The sequence below is a fragment of the Eriocheir sinensis genome, unplaced genomic scaffold, assembly GCF_024679095.1.
Source record: "Eriocheir sinensis breed Jianghai 21 unplaced genomic scaffold, ASM2467909v1 Scaffold573, whole genome shotgun sequence".
Lineage (NCBI taxonomy): Eukaryota > Metazoa > Arthropoda > Malacostraca > Decapoda > Varunidae > Eriocheir > Eriocheir sinensis.
In genome coordinates, this window is record NW_026111913.1 from 170,001 (window position 1) to 180,452 (window position 10,452).

Consider the following 10,452-nt stretch of genomic DNA (forward strand, 5'->3'; position numbering starts at 1 on the left):
CAATCCCCCCAGACAGCAATACACGACCTTGGCGCTCAGATTGGATTAAGGGCGTCTCCTGGCTTATTAGACCTTATTAGAGCATAGACCAGCGCTAAATCGAGGCCTGAGTGGCTAATCAACGCATCGGCCGCGGGAGACTGAGTGGCTTGAGGGGCGGAAGGAAATTCATGCACTGGGCGTTGAGAGGGAGTGAATATTTGGCCTGAAGCGACGAGGAAGAGGAAAATGAGGCCATCTTATAAATATTCATTGCACTTACGTCATCTTGTGGAAGCGATGGTTTGTTGTGCATTAAAAGAAGGACGACTTATTAGACTTTCACTATATTTCTTTCTCTTTGTGTTTTTCTTTCTTATATCTTTTTCACTCATTCATTCATGCTTTCTTTCGCTTTCTTTCCTACTCTCTCTCTTGTTGTTATCTATCCGTCTGTCTGTCTGTCTCTCGTCTGATCAAATTCCCTTTTTCACTTGCTCAGCTTCCTTCCTTCGCCTCTAATTTCTCTGCTGCCGTTCCCTTCAACACAAAACCCATTCTCCTCAGTGACCCCTTCTTTCTTCTCTCTTCCCCTTTCTCCCTATCTCACCACCTTCCCGTCTTCCTCTCTCTCCCTCTTTCTCTCCCTCTTTCAACTCATTCACTTTCCCCTCCTTCATTTTCCTGTTCCATTTACTTTCCAGCTCTTTCCTCTCTCTTCCTTCTTCATTTTGCTTTATTACCCTTTTATTTGTTCTGGTCTCTACCCTTTGTGGAGTGCAATCTCTTCGGTTCTTTTTGTCTACCTCTAAAATTTTGTAATTAGCAATTTTTTTTTTTACAATGCCCAGTCCTTTTTTTTCCTTCTTTAGTTTCATTCTCTAAACTGTCAATCCTGTTTCTATGTATGTCTATTCCCTGCTCCTTCATTATTTTTTCTATGTTTTTTCCCTGCTTTTATCACGTTCCTTATCTCTCTATGTCATTCTCTTCCATTCCTTCTCTGTATAACCGTCTTTCCTTTTTCCCTTCCTTTCTCTTTATAATTTTTCCTTGTTCTCCCTCCATACTTTCCCCTAACAGTTTCTTCCATTCCCTTCTCCTTCATTCGCCCTCCTTTTCCTCCCCTCCTTCCCTTAACACCTCTCCCACACCTCCTTCTATCCTTTACATATTTCTCCATTCCCTCCTCTTATACCTGTCTTTTTCTCTCCCTTCCCTCCATCTTTACCCTTTCCTCCTTATCTTCCCTCCTCCCCCGACACCTTTTCTCTAGATACAATCCTTTCTTTCTTCAATCCTCTCTAGTTTCTCCCTCTTCCCTTCGTCTTTAACCTGAAACCCTGTCCTATCGCGTTTTCTCTACATGGCTTTCTTTCTTCCATCCTTTCTTCTTCGATTACCTGGCTCTCCCTACCTCCTTACCCTCCCTCCTTGTCTTCCCTCCTCCCCCCAGCACCTCTGCCACACTTCCACCTGTTCGTGTCTCTGCAGAGTTGGCGGTTCACGCGGGTCAGCGGTCATGTCTCGAGGAGTGATTGGATAATGCTTGCCGGTGCGTGAGGCGGGGAACGCGCGGGGACCTCGTGAGCCGCGTGAAGGAAAATTTCGCCGCCACACGTGACAGGAGGCGAGGAAAGGAAGGTGACTCGAGGTGTTCTGAGAGAGGTGGATTAGTGGGTTTTTTTTTGTGTGTGTTTCAATGAGGTGTTTTATTAGGTGGGTTCGTGTGCGTATGAGTGTTTATTATGTTTAGTATATATAGTGTTTGTTTTATTGCCTTCACCTACGATAAATGATGATAATAATAGACAAAACAGTAATAATGAGACACTTGGACGTGATTTATTATTTTCCTATATGAACTATTTTAAAGATATACGGTTTAGGCTCACAAGGAAGGACGGGTCAAGTAGTTCGATAGACGTGTGATAAAGGATAATACGAATAATGATAAGAATAATAACATAATAGTATACATGCTTTAGAGGAAAGTAGCAAATAGTTTAGCTTCGGTGACTTGTTTGTGATCACCTTTTCAGTTTCGTTCCGCGCCTCTGCTAAGTTTAATTGGTTTAGGTTTAGTTTGGCGTTCGTCGGCGAGAGCGAGACAAAGGGAGATAAATTTAGATAGAAAGTTAAATAGATAAGACAGCAAATAGACAAAGAGAAATAATATATCAACAAAGACATAAAAAAACAAAATAATACGAATACAAGAACACAAACAAACAGATAAAAATGAAAAAGAAGAAACTAAAATAGGTAAAAATTGTACTACGAAGTGTTAATGTGTTTTAATGGACCTGAGAAAAGCGAGAGAGCGAGAGCCAGAGAGCCAGAGCGAGAGCGAGAGCGAGAGAGAGAGAAACACCGAGAGCGAGAGAGAGACAGGAGGGAGATGCAGAAAAGGGAGAGAGTTGGATGCTACTGGAAGTGCGCTGGAAACTGCCGGCAACAGCTATACTAAAATGCAATTCCGGATGCTAACGAGGCGCTGCGAGGAAATCAAATCACGCTAAAAAGGTTGGCAATGAAGGTTGTCAAAAAGGGAGAGTGCGACAAATGCTGCAGAGAAGAGCGGGATGCGGGTACTCACTCACTCACTGCTGGACGGGAATGAGATGAGGGATGAAGGTTTCAAGTCGTCAGCATCATTATCGTTATCTTCATCTTCAGCAATTAACAGTAGAGAGGCTTACACCATCATTATTGTCTTCATTTTCATCTTTAGCCATTCAGCAGGTGGGGCGCTTTACCTCATTATGCTTTACAGTCATTATCATCATTTTCTTCATCTTTGGTCATTAACAGAAGATGCGTTTTAGCTCTTAATGCTTATTCATCATCTTCACCATCGTCAGCCATAATCAATCTACTGCAGGATAAGGCTTTTCTCAACTTTCACCATCTCTCTTATTTGAAATTTGATAAGTTCTACGGCAAAGAATCTAACGTCTATGGCAAATATTCTAAGTTTGCATTGACCTCTGCACTTTCCGGGGCTGCAACACAGACACAAAGACAGACAGACAGAGAGAGGGAAAGAAATACAAACAGAAACACAGCGAAAATAATTGAGAATGAAAATAAAAGGAGAGGATGAACAACTGAGGGGATTCACGCGATAAAGACTGATAAACAAAAACAGAGAAAACAAAGGCCAGAATGATAAGAAAAAAAAAAGGAAAGGATGAATTAAAGGAAGGGTTGCAATACACAGGGAAAGAGAAGGCAATACAGATAGGGAGAGAAAATAAGCTAGAATGAGAAAGAAAATGAGCGTAACAGAGGGGGTTCATACAAGAAATACAGATAAACAAACACAGAGAAAACAGAGGCCAGTAAGAGAAGAAAAGAAGAGAGGAAAGGATGCGCCACAGAGAGGGTTCAGCAAGTCTCAGGGAACTCACTGAGGGACAGACAGTTCGCGAGTCTAGACGGTTCCTTGGTCAGGGCCGCGAAACAGTCCCCACGGCGAGACGGGTCAAGGAGGTGCGTGTGTGGCCGAGCGTGAGGCAGGACGGTACAAAGAGTGAGGATCAATGGCCGTACTTAGGCGAGGATGGTCCCAAGTGCTTTTAAACTGTTTTGTCTCTCGTATTTCAACTGTTTTTTTTCTCTTATTTAAACTCTTATATTTCAACTCTGTTTTTTTTCTCTTATTTAAACTCTTATATCACTTTCTCTCTCTTTTCTGTACTTCTTTCTCTCTCTTTCTAAGTCATTTATCGTTTCGGCTTGACTGAAAGAACGAAGCTGAGACCAAATCGTCACTGTGGTTCTTTTTTTTCACATTAATTTCCATGTTTTCTAATTCTTTTGTCTGTTCCATGTCTGTATATCTGTCTGTTTCTGTCTCCGTTTGTCTCTCTGTCTCTACGTCTCTGTCTCTGTCTCTGTCCCTCTCCCTCTCCCTCTCCCTCTCTCTCTCTCTCTCTCTCTCTCTCTCTCTGTCTTTGCCCACCTTTTTCCCTCCCTGCATCAAAGTTAAGAGGCCATTTGCTGAAACACCGCCGCCGTTCGTAGCGAAACAAGAACGAAAACTGCACCCACTTGAGCCCTAATTACAAGAGCCTTTTCCATTACCACGCTGAGCTAATAGGGTAAAAGTAGACGGTTCCCTTGACGCATGAGGTGGCTTAGAAGAAGAGTGCCCTATGCAAAGATATGACAGTGGTTCATTTTATTGTGCTTTCTATCTCTCTTTCTTTATTGCTACGTCCCTCTTTCTTGTTTTCTCTCTCCCTCTCTCTCTTTTGTACCTATCTTTATCTCCTTGATGTGCTAGCTGTTCCTTTCTTTGTTGTGTTTTCTCTCTACCTTCCCTTTCTTTATTCTTAAGTAGCTTCCCATCTTCTTCTCCCTCTTTCTTCTAGTTTTGTCTTTACCTACTGATTTTTCTTGACATAATTGTGGTTTCTTTATCTATTTTGCTTTCTATCTCCCTTTCTTCATTTCTACGTCCTTCGCTCTCTCTTTTTCTCTTCCTTTTTCTTCCACGTCATTCTCACTTGTCGGTTTTTCTTTCGTTCTTATGATTTTCACTTCCCTCTTTCATATCTACGGTCCCCTTTCTCCTTTTCCTTCTCTCTCTTTAACCTAGATTCATCCTCACCTGTTTTTCCCTGATTCTGTGTTCCGGGGAAGGGAGGCGAAGAGTATAGCCGGTGGTGGTAAGCGAAGGAGGCAGAGGAGGGCAGAGGAGGGCGTTTGGACAAATGAGAAAACGGGTTGATTGGGTCTGAGTGGTGAAGGAATGTGATGAAGGGGAATGAATGGAATGACTGGCCGGCTGGTGATGAGTGTGAAAGAATGGAGCGTGGTGGTGGTGACAGGGATGGTGGTGGTGACAACGGTGGTGGTGGTGGTGGTGGTGGTGTTTGAGAAGAATGAGGAAGGCGAGAGAACGGAGATGTGTGAGGAAGGGTTAGCAAAGAAATTGGTGTGAAGGAAAGAGTCTGGTATTGAGGGCGGTAAGAAAGGAATGTTACTAGAGAAAAGAGCGAGCGAGGAAAATGGTTGAGATGATGATAAAGAAGATTCTATATACGTATACTTCCCTCGACAGCAGTCACTATTTAAAGACATTTATTCATGGGGCCAGACTCAAAAGCACTCACCCTTCTTCCCCCTCTCTCACCCTTTCCTTCATCCTCTACCGCTTTATCACCGTCATTTTTTTCCTGTCGCTTTTGCCTCTCGCCTCCTCCTCCCGCTCTCTCTCTCTACCTCTACCCTTTAACATACTCCTTTCCTCCCTTTTCCTATGCCTCTCTCCTTCTCCCTCTCTCACCTCTCTCTACCTCTACCGTTTTACCACAATCCTTTCTCCATCTTCACCTCTCCCTGTCCCCTCCTCCTCCTCCCTCTCCTTCTCCCTCTTTCACCGCTCTCTACCTCTACCCTTTTACAAACAATTCTTTCTTCATTTTCACCTCTCCTTGTCCCCTCCTCCTCCTCCTCCACCTCCTCCTCCTCCTCCTCAACCTTGCCGCTCCCTTTCAGAACCTGCCACTTGCCTGTGCTAATGCGATTTTCCTCCTTCCTTTCATTATGGTCCTCCTCCTTTTCCTTCCTCATTCATTGCAAGTTCATTCCATCTTAAACATATAGAATTTTTAAGGTACCTCGAATGCTCCTATATATTTTTTTCCTACTTTTTCTTTTCATGAAATTTTCCTTATCTATTTTCTTCTTCTTTTTCTTCTTTTTCTTCTTCTTCTACTTTTTCTACTTTTTTTTCTTTTCCTTCTCTTTCATGTTATTTTTCTTACTCCTACCATCTTTCTCTTCCTCTTCCTCCTCCTCTTCCTCTTTCTTCTAGCTCTTGAAATTCTTAAACCGAGTGCTAATATTACATAACCAATGGTAGGAATATGAACTACGCCAAAAATGTATAAGGGAAAGGTAAAAAAAAGACCATAAATTTAGGAATACAGTTCGTGAATGAGCCCATTGTCCTCGCGTCCCCATTCACCCTTAGGAAAAAAAGAAGATATTCCTTATTCATGCAAAAAATTCTCTGGCAGTTCAAAGAGTGTGTGGCTGGCCGGTTGAAAGAGGCTGAGACGAGGGGAGGGAGAGGAGGATTAGGGGCAGAGTCTGAGGCGAGGGAGGTAGAAAAGAAGGAAAAGGGAAAGGATTGAATGTAATGTAAAGGGAGGGAAGGGAACAGAGTGGAGGGATGTGGATAGGGGCAGAGTCTGAGGCGAGGAAGGTAGAGAAGAGAGAAAAGGGAAAGGGTTGAGAATTATGTAAAGGGAGGGAAGGGAAAAGGTGGGGGTGATTGGAGGAGGGAAGGGAAGAGGATGGGGATGAAGGGAAGGGACGAGAGAGGAAGAAAGGAGCGGGAATGGGGATTGGCTGAATAATTAATTAGCTGGAGTAGGTAGGAAGCAGGGTTGGATCAAATACTGATTTTTTGTAAGTCAAATACAAATACAAATACTTTTGTTCGGGATTCCAAAAATACAAATACAAATACTTTTTGTTCGGGATTCCAAAAATACAAATACAAATACAAATACTTTTATTCCTGAATCTAAAAATACAAATACAAATACAAATACTTCTATTCCTGAATCTATAAATACAAATAAAAATACAAATACTCCTATTCCAGATTTCAAAGATACAAATAAAAATACTCCTGAAATTATACAAAAATTATAAAGATACTTTTTTCACAAGTTTACACTTCACATCATAATTGCATTTTATCATCATTAATGCCCGGAAGGTTTCCGGGCCGAGTCTTGCTCGCTTAGGAGTGTAAAAATTGCCGGCCTTACTAAACACCCTCTCAGATGGTGCCGGTAACTAACAGGTTCTTGCCTACCACAAGCTCAAAGGGTCAACGGTGCGGAGATGAGTACCTACCGCAGCCACACACAGCTATTTTTTTTTACAGCAAAGGAGACAGCACAAGGGCACACAAAAAGGAAACAACAATAAAAAAGCCCGCTACTCGCTTCTCCTGTAAAGAATCCGAAGAGGTGGCCGAAAGAGCAGTCAACTACGTGAAAAGACAGCGTGAGAAGAATAGCGTATGCACCCGCCTTTACCTTCACCTTTAGTTTTCTTCCCTTGGTGTCATGGCTAAGTGCAATGGTTAACACACATGTGTACACTCTCTCTCTCTCTCTCTCTCTCTCTCTCTCTCTCTCTCTCTCTCTCTCTCTCTCTCTCTCTGTAAAGTACGTAACAATAGAGAGCGGAGAATGAGTTTTAAACGCTCGACGAAGTTTAAGAAATGTGCCGTAAGGTTGTGACGGAAACTGAAGTGCTAAAAGGTGCCGCCTCGCTAGCTACTGCGTACTACTTGCTGCTATACTGTTATCATCATTATTGAGCACCGTGAATGGGGTATACCCGGAAGAGTACAAATATCAGTAGTTATACAAAGTCTCTTACTCTGCCACATTCAAGACACAGATAATCAAAAGGATAAAGATTGGGGAGCAGCGACGTAGCGATCTTTTTTTTTTTCTGTATCCTCTTATTTTGGCCCTTGAGCTTTCTGTCTTCTGTGTTGAAAAAAAAAGAAAGAAAAGAAAACTGCCAAGTCTTTACCTCATCGATTTCCATTTTTTTTAGCAAACTCTTTATCATTGTTAGCTACCATTTATTATTATTTTTTTTTTACTTGACGCTTTTCTTCGTTTTATTTTTTGGCTGCAGAGGGGGAGGGAGGGGGGAAACCATTATAATCCAAATTCTTCGTATTACTCTGTCCTACCTCCCCCCTCCCTCCCTCCCTCTTCTTGCCTCCCTGCCTCCGTCCTTCCCTTCCAGCTCAAGGTCGGACCGGAACTAAGGACTACACAATGAAAAAAAAATGTGGCAGGAAAACGTGTAGGTAGACCTGACCATGACGGACTAGATAAGTAAACAAATAAATAAGATGAAAAAAATAAACAAATAAAAGATATAGAGATAGAACTTATTTTTATTTATGCGGATTTTTTATTTATTTATCTACTTTTGCCCTTGAGCTGCTTCCTTAACTGCAAAAAGAAAGAAAAAAAGATGGACAGATAAACATAATGATAGATAGCCATGCAGATAAATAGATAAAGAGTCAGACAGATAAATGTTCGATCGTTAGAATTAGATGATTTGATAGTTAGTTAGTTAATAGGTAGTCCAATAGTACCCTTGTATAGTACCCTTAGTTAGAAAGGTAGTTAGATAGGTAGTTTAATAGTTAGACAGTTTGAATTAGTTTGTTAGTTCGTTAATGTTACTGTATTCTGTATTTGTTTATTTATTTATTTATTTGGATTATTTTTTTGTTATTGTTTTGTTTTGGTGTTTTTCTTTTTCTTTTTGTTTCTTTTTCCTTTTCTTTTCTTTATCTTTTTCTTTGTTTTCTTGCTGTTGTTTTTCTTTCTTGATGTTCTTTTGTTTCATATCATCCTCTTGTTGATGTTCATTGGTCTGGGTGAGCCGCTTTCCTCCCAGAAGAGACCCACCCATAATTTTGGTGATGTTAGTTAGGGGCCGAAAGGTGGATGATGTTTCTTATATTTTCTTCTCTTGATGTGTTTTTCTTCTTGTTTTTGTTTACCGATGTTTTTTTCTGTTCTTTTTCTTCTTACTTCTTTTCTTCGTGTTTTTTAATGTTCTTTTATTTCATATCATCTTCTTGTTGATGTTGGTTGGTCTGGATGAGCCTCTTTCTCCCCAGAAAAGACCCACCCATAATTTTGGTGATGTTAGTTTGGGGCCGAATGGTGGATGATGTTTCTTTGTATGTTACTTTTCTTGACGTTGTTCTGTTATTGTTGTTACTTTTCTTTTACGATGTTTTTTTCTTTCTTTCCCATTTTTTTGGTGTTCCTTTCTATATCATCCCTTGTTGATGTTCTTTGGTCTGGATGAGCCTCTTTCTCCCCAGAAAAGACTCATCCATAATTTTGGAGATGTTAGGGCCTGAAGGTGGATGATCTGTGTTTTTTTTAATTTTATTTTCTTGATGTTTTATTACTATATTTTCCTTTTTCTGGTGTTCCTTTTTATTTTCCTTTTCTTTGGTGTTCCCATCACGTGGATTGTCTACGACATCTAACGAGCACCACAAGCCCGGGTTTATTGTTCGGAGTTTGCTCTCCTAGGCAGACTGCCTACCACGGCTGACGAGCTCCACCTGCCCGGGTTTATTGTTCGGAGTTTGCTCTCCTAGGCAGACTGCCTACCACGGCTGACGAGCTCCACCTGCCCGGGTTTATTGTTCGGAGTTTGCTCTCCTAGGCAGACTGCCTACCACGGCTGACGAGCACCACCTGCCCGGGTTTATTGTTCGGAGTTTGCTCTCCTAGGCAGACTGCCTACCACGGCTGACGAGCTCCACCTGCCCGGGTTTACTGTTCGGAGTTTGCTCTCCTAGGCAGATTGCCCACCACGGCTGACGAGCTCCACCTGCCCGGGTTTTATGTTCGGAGTTTGCTCTCCTAGGTGTATTACCTATGACGGCTCACGAGCCCAACCTGCCCGGGTTTTATGTTCGGAGTTTGCTCTCCTAGGTGTATTACCTATGACGGCTCACGAGCCCAACCTGCCCGGGTTTTATGATCGGAGTTTGCTCTCCTAGGTGTATTACCTATGACGGCTCACGAGCCCAACCTGCCCGGGTTTATTGTTCGGAGTTTGCTCTCCTAGGTGTATTACCTATGACGGCTCACGAGCCCAGCCTGCCCGGGTTTTATGTTCGGAGTTTGCTCTCCTAGGTGTATTACCTATGACGGCTCACGAGCCCAACCTGCCCGGGTTTATTGTTCGGAGTTTGCTCTCCTAGGTGAATTGCCTACCACGGCTAACGAGCCTCACCTGCCCGGGTTTGTAATCGGAGTTTGCTCTCCTAAGTGAACTGCTTTCGCTAACGACCTCCACCTGCCCGGGTTTGAAATCGGAGTTTGCTCTCCTAGGTGAACTGCTCACGCTAACGACCTCCACCTGCCCGGGTTTGTAATCGGAGTTTGCTCTCCTAGATGAATTGCTTTCGCTAACGACTTCCACCTGCCCGGTTTTGTAATCGGAGTTTGCTCTCCTAGATGAACTGCTTTCGCTAACGAACTCCACCTGCCCGGGTTTATTGTTCGGAGTTTGCTCTCCTAGGTGAATTGCCTACCACGGCTAACGAACCTCACCTGCCCGGGTTTGTTGTTCGGAGTTTGCTCTCCTAGGCAGATTGCCTACCACGGCTAACGAGCCCCACCTGCCCGGCGTTGTAGCTGAAAGATCTCCGGCACCTCCGTCGGGGTCCTGATGGACGACGAGGAGCCCTGCCGGGAGCCCTCCAGTCCTGCCATGCTCGCCTGGGAGACCTTGGGCTCGCTGGCGCTCCACCGCCCCGCCGATTCGAATAGGGCGGATGCAAGAACTCGCTTCTTAAAACTACCAGACTGGATTATAAAATTAATCATAAATGCCGTGAAGGCGCCGGTCACCGCGTTTATCGGTTCTTGGATG

At 43.1% G+C, this 10,452-nt stretch overlaps 1 long non-coding RNA gene across 1 annotated transcript; it reads right to left on the reverse strand.

Annotated features, from left to right (window-relative positions):
* Positions 1-8,838: 8,838 nt before the first annotated feature.
* Positions 8,839-10,136, reverse strand: LOC126993155 (uncharacterized). The gene is made up of 3 exons (XR_007747476.1): positions 10,000-10,136; positions 9,448-9,936; positions 8,839-9,243 (listed from the first exon to the last, which is right to left on the reverse strand). It is a non-coding gene; the product is annotated as an uncharacterized LOC126993155 (long non-coding RNA).
* Positions 10,137-10,452: the final 316 nt, after the last annotated feature.